The sequence below is a fragment of the Aptenodytes forsteri genome, unplaced genomic scaffold (genome assembly GCF_000699145.1).
Source record: "Aptenodytes forsteri isolate BGI_AS27 unplaced genomic scaffold, ASM69914v1 Scaffold329, whole genome shotgun sequence".
Classification (NCBI taxonomy): Eukaryota; Metazoa; Chordata; class Aves; order Sphenisciformes; family Spheniscidae; genus Aptenodytes; species Aptenodytes forsteri.
Window position 1 is genome coordinate 268,823 of NW_008796200.1, and position 5,743 is coordinate 274,565.

The following is a 5,743-nucleotide window of genomic DNA, read 5'->3' on the forward strand; positions in this document are numbered from 1 at the left end:
CTGGTGGGGTGGGGTGAGGAGCAGAAAAGGCCTTGACTCTGTGTCAGCGCTGCTCAGCAGTAACTAAAACGCTGTTTCCAGCACAAATCCCAAACACGGCCCCGCACTAGCTACCGGGAAGGAAATCAACTCTACCCCGGCCAAAACCAGCACAAGGGGACAGGCGGGGGATCGCCCTTGCCGCGCAGCGGGAGGGCGGGGGGGCTTCTCCTCCCCGGGAAGGGGTGCCCGGACGGGGCGGCCGCGTCCCGCCCCGATCTCGGTCTCGGGGAAACGAACCCCCATGGAGCCCACAGAGCCCACAACCCCAGGGAGATCCGTGGACCCCACAGAGCCCCAACCCTGGGGTGCCCCATGGAGCCCACAGAGCCCCCATGGAGCCCACAGAGCCCACAACCCCAGGGAGATCCGTGGACCCCACAGAGCCCCAACCCTGGGGTGCCCCATGGAGCCCACAGAGCCCCCATGGAGCCCACAGAGCCCACAACCCCAGGGAGATCCGTGGACCCCACAGAGCCCCAACCCTGGGGTGCCCCATGGAGCCCACAGAGCCCCCATGGAGCCCACAGAGCCCACAACCCCAGGGAGATCCGTGGACCCCACAGAGCCCCAACCCTGGGGTGCCCCATGGAGCCCACAGAGCCCCCATGGAGCCCACAGAGCCCACAACCCCAGGGAGATCCGTGGACCCCACAGAGCCCCAACCCTGGGGTGCCCCATGGAGCCCACAGAGCCCCCATGGAGCCCACAGAGCCCACAACCCCAGGGAGATCCGTGGACCCCACAGAGCCCCAACCCTGGGGTGCCCCATGGAGCCCACAGAGCCCCCATGGAGCCCACAGAGCCCACAACCCCAGGGAGATCCGTGGACCCCACAGAGCCCCAACCCTGGGGTGCCCCATGGAGCCCACAGAGCCCCCATGGAGCCCACAGAGCCCACAACCCCAGGGAGATCCGTGGACCCCACAGAGCCCCAACCCTGGGGTGCCCCATGGAGCCCACAGAGCCCCCATGGAGCCCACAGAGCCCACAACCCCAGGGAGATCCGTGGACCCCACAGAGCCCCAACCCTGGGGTGCCTAAAGCACCCCACAGAGCCCCCATGGCGCCCCCCCCGCCCACCACACCAGGGAGATCCGTGGACCCCACAGAGCCCCAACCCTGGGGTGCCTAAAGCACTCCACAGAGCCCCCAGGCCAGGAGCCCCATGGACCCCACAGAGCCCCCAACCCCAGGTAGCACCGTGGACCTCACAGAGCCCCAAACCCGAGGGTGCCCAATGGACCCCACAAAGCCCCCGCTCCATGGACCCCTGGTTCCACAGAGCCCTGGCCCTGGCTGGAAGCTCTGGAGAAGGCAGGGGTTTGGGGCAGTGGGGGCAGTTGGCACCCCAGGGTACTCCTGGTGTTACAGGGGGAGCTCAGCCCAGTGTGGCAGCTCAGGCTCGCACAGCCCGTCCAGCTCCTCTCCCACCCAGGTGCAGCCTGGAGCCCCCTGGGGTGTCCCCCTCCGCTGGCTCCCCCCAACCCCACTGACTCTCCCCTCCGCACCCCCCCCAGTCCAGGGACCGTAAAGTCCTCGGTGACTACAGCGGGGCGCTCAGCTATGGCTCCACTGCCAAGTACCTGAACATCACCGCCCTGCTGCTCAACATCTTCCTCGTCATTCTCCTCATCGCCCTGATCGCTAGCAGCACCATCAGCGTGGTGAACCTCTTCAACCAAGAGCGGGAGCATCATCCCTTCCTCAACCCCACTTAGGCCTTCCCTTGCTCCGCGGGCAGAGCATCCCCCCTACGTCTGCTAGGAGCCCGCGTCACCCCTTGGAGCAGGGGGGGATGTCCTCCATGCGGCCCCCTGCAGCCCGCTGGGGTCCTGTCCTGCTTTCCTTGCGGCTCAAAGCCCCTGCGGAGCCCTCTCTGATGGCCACCCTCGTTGGCCTCCTGGGAAGTGCCTGGAGACACCTCTCCTCTGGCAGGAGCCGAGCACCCAAAAACTGGCTGTAGCAAAGGGAAAGAGTGTGCTTTTCTGCTTGCCGCTTTGCTCTGATTTTATAGCCCCAAGTGCCTCTAAGAATAATCCTAAGGAGAAGCGCCTCACTGGGAGAAAACCTGGGTCAAATAAAGGTTTCTTTCACTTTTGCCCCTGGCTCGGTTTCATTTTGGCGGGGGGTGGTTGGGGGTCCCCCCACCCCAGCTTGGCCGGCTGAGAAACGGCGTCCGCCCTTGGGACCTGCCTGGAGAGGGAAATTGTCCCTTGGCACGGAGCACCACAGAGATGATGCTCAAGGATGCACCAGGCTCGGTGAACCCGGGTACTCGTGGGGAAGAGGCATCCATACGGGATGCAAAGCGCTTGTAAGGCTCACCCCAAGGATGCGGGTAGCACCTCATCTTTGCCAGGGTGTCACCAGGAGCACCCCCATCCTCACTGACCCTCAGGAGGGGGGTAGGAGCAAGCGGAGCTGAGAGCAAGCTTGATATTTGGGTGGGGGGCTGTGCAAAGGGCTTGAGCAAGATGAGCTCGAACATGACTGTGCAGCCGTGCGCAGGGCAGCAGGGGCCGGGAAAGGCTTCCAGAGGGAAAGGGAAGCTGTGGGTGGTGTGGCTCCATCCCAAATCGCCTTGCTGCAGGAGAGAGCCGTACAACTCAGCCCCTGAGAGATGGGGCGGCGCTGGGACTGCCGGGTGATGGGGGTGCCAGCCAGGCAGGGCTGCTTTTGGGGCGAAGTGAGACAGCACCCCCCCTCTCCTCCCCTCCAAAGCTTTTTCAGCATCAAGCCTTCACGCCAGCCATCCCCGCCGCCTCAATGTAAGGGCTGGCTGGGAAGCGGGCAGTAATCCTCGCGCCTCCGGGGCTGCCCGCACATGGCACTCGGCTGCCCGGCTTCGGTGGTGTCCGAAGTGACCCGGGCAAGACCCAAAATCCTGGCTGGAGCCTATCTGGCAGAGCTTCGGGTATGCAGTTGGCCTGGCTTCCCCTTTCCCCAGCTCGCTGTAAGCCTTTGCGCTCCTCGCCCTTGGCAGGCTCAGGTCTGCAGGGCTGGGGCCCCGCGAGGATTGGAAAAAAAAAGGCCTTTTGCCTTTTTTTTTTTTTTTTCCTCTCCCCAAGAACATTAGGCTCCTGCCAAGAAGCTGCACTCATAAATAAGATGTCAGAAATCCCGCCCGCAAAACACAACAGTTATTTGTCGCAGGATCCCTGGCACCAACCTCCTGGTGAATCATTTATTCCTCTGCTTCTTCCCATAAGAGCAAACAAGCATGTGCTCCCAGTTGCAACCAGGGCTGCACGCTGCCCGCCCGGCAAACAAGCATGTGCTCCCAGTTGCAACCAGGGCTGCTCGCTGCCCGCCCGGCTCGCAGGCCACCGACATGCCCGCCAGCAGGATACCAGATCAAACGTCCCCATCCAGCTGTGGGGGTCAAGAAGTTTTATAAAAGGGCAGCAAACCCCTGCTCGAAAACATCGCCCTGACCTTTCAGGCGCTTGGCTGCTTCCTTACAGCGCTGGCAACAGCCGCGTCCCATTATACAAGGGGTTGGCGGCGCGCCAGCGGGATGTGCTGGATCGCGCCCACCCCTGCGCTCTCCTTCCTCTTCCTGCTTTCTCCCCGACACCCCGGGGAAGGAGCAGGATCCAGCCTTGTTCTGCCCAAATCCCTCGCAGCACGTCGCTGCCCCCGGGGGTTTTGATGCCCATCTGGGGTGGCACAGGGTGTGGGCTTACCGTGCACCCCCAGGAGCTCTTCCCCCCCTCCTCAATCAGCCAACACACGCAAAAAATCCTGGGACACATCTTCCTAGGGACGCTCTGCAGCCAAAAACCCACCAGGGCGGTCCCAGTCCGATATCCCTGTTGGGAGCAGGATAGAGTCGGAGAAGGAGAAGCAGCCCCTCACCCTCCGCACCACCCCAAAACCCTCCCGCGCCTCCCCAAAGGGCAACTGGGCTTTTTCAGCAGCAGGGAGGAGCAGGGCAACAGTGCTCCAAGGACTCGAACAGCCTGTTCGTGCTCTTAAGGCAATTGCTTCAGGCTGTTGGCAAGTGGCCACCAAGCCCTTGCGTTCCCGGACACACTGCCAGAAGCAAGCGCCGAGCGAGCGGCAGGACCCGTGCCGGCCCTCGACGAACCATGTAACTCAGCAAGCCGCTCTCAAACCAGCTGAACAAACCTCCCGCAAACCTAACGGTGCCGCATTCGCCTTGCAGACCCTTCCCTCACGGCCCCACTCACAAGCATCCCCGGGGACTAAAAGACCTCCCCAAGGGCTGGGGGAGCAGGTGGGAGCGGGGCCAGGCAGAGGCGCTGGGACGGCAGCAGCAATGTTGGTTGAACTTTGTCTCCCTGCTTTCTAGCATCTTGTTTGTTCAGTTGCAAGGGCAAATAAATGAAAAAGCTGGAAACACAGGCAGGGAGGTGGGAATTTCGGTGGGCAGTTGGCGCCGAGCTCGGGTCGGTGAGACACCAGCTGTAATCCTGCTTGTGCCGAGAGTTTGTGGGAGATGGGATCCCTAAACGGACGTTCAGAAACAGTGGACAAGGAACAAAGCGGCTGCACTCGGTCCTCGTGGCTGCCGGTTGCCCCTGGCCGGCATCCTGACACTGCGGGTCCTTTCACCTCCACACGAGCTGGAGAAGCAGGTGGTGCCCCATGGAGGGACCCCAGCACCCCAAAGTGGGGAATCCCCCCCACTGGGCTCTTGCAAGCAGCTTTTTCGGCAGCACCGTACATCAGGCGTTGGGGCTGCAGAGGAAACACTCCCCTGAAATCCCCACTGAGCCCGAGCCCTCCTCCATCCATCCCCTTGCCCATCCCCGCCGGCCTCCCCACTTCCCGCAGTGATTCCTTAATTATCACCACGACCTAATGAACCTCATTAACCTCAATGAGCGTTCCCATGCCGCCAGGGAAGTAGCTGAGGAAAAGAAAAATCTTTAATTTCCTGTGGGTTCGGGACAAGTGATGTCAGGGGCTGGGACTTTCAGATCTGCACCCAAATTACCGGAATGGCCAGAAAACCTACGTGGCAGCAAGCACAGGTGACGAATACTTTGTGCCTCCTGGCACAACCCTCCACTCTTCCTGAGTGGGGAAAAACCCATTTGTCAAGAAAATACCAAGGCTGGGTTTCCCTTCATCAGCCTGTCACTTGGCCTCCAGGAGCCAGCCACCGAGCAGGAAGGATGCTGATGTTCCTAAACCCACATAGTTTGTAGCTCTGTGCCTTGGTGTTTTTTTGATTCAGATGTTTTTTACCTCCCTGCTGCTTTCTTGAAGCTTTCTTCTTTCTTTTTCCACCCCTCAACCTTTTTTTGGCAGCCACAAGACCTCATCACGGCTACGAGACCTTGTCATGGATGCCGAAACCAAAGGGAGGAAAAAATCCTTGAAACCCAACATGCAAATCCAGCCGTTGGGTGACCCCCACCGCTGCTGCCGGCTTTAGCCTCCATGAATGGGGATCGAGCCCTTGGCAGTGGTTTGCAGCTGGGAAGGGGGTTTCGGGGACTGGTGGCTCCCCCCCCCCCCGGTGGCGTGTCCCCGCTGTGACTGAGCAGCCCCAGCGGTGCGGCTCTGCCCTGCCCTGCCCAGGGCAGAAGTCGCTTGTCAGCCCAAGAGGGCAAAAAGCAAAGAGGAACAGATAAGGCGCCCACCCCGTGACATCGCCCGACCCATGGGCATCCCCCTCCACCTGCCCCCCAGACCATGCCCGGGGCTGCGGCTCTCCCCCCCTCCTGGC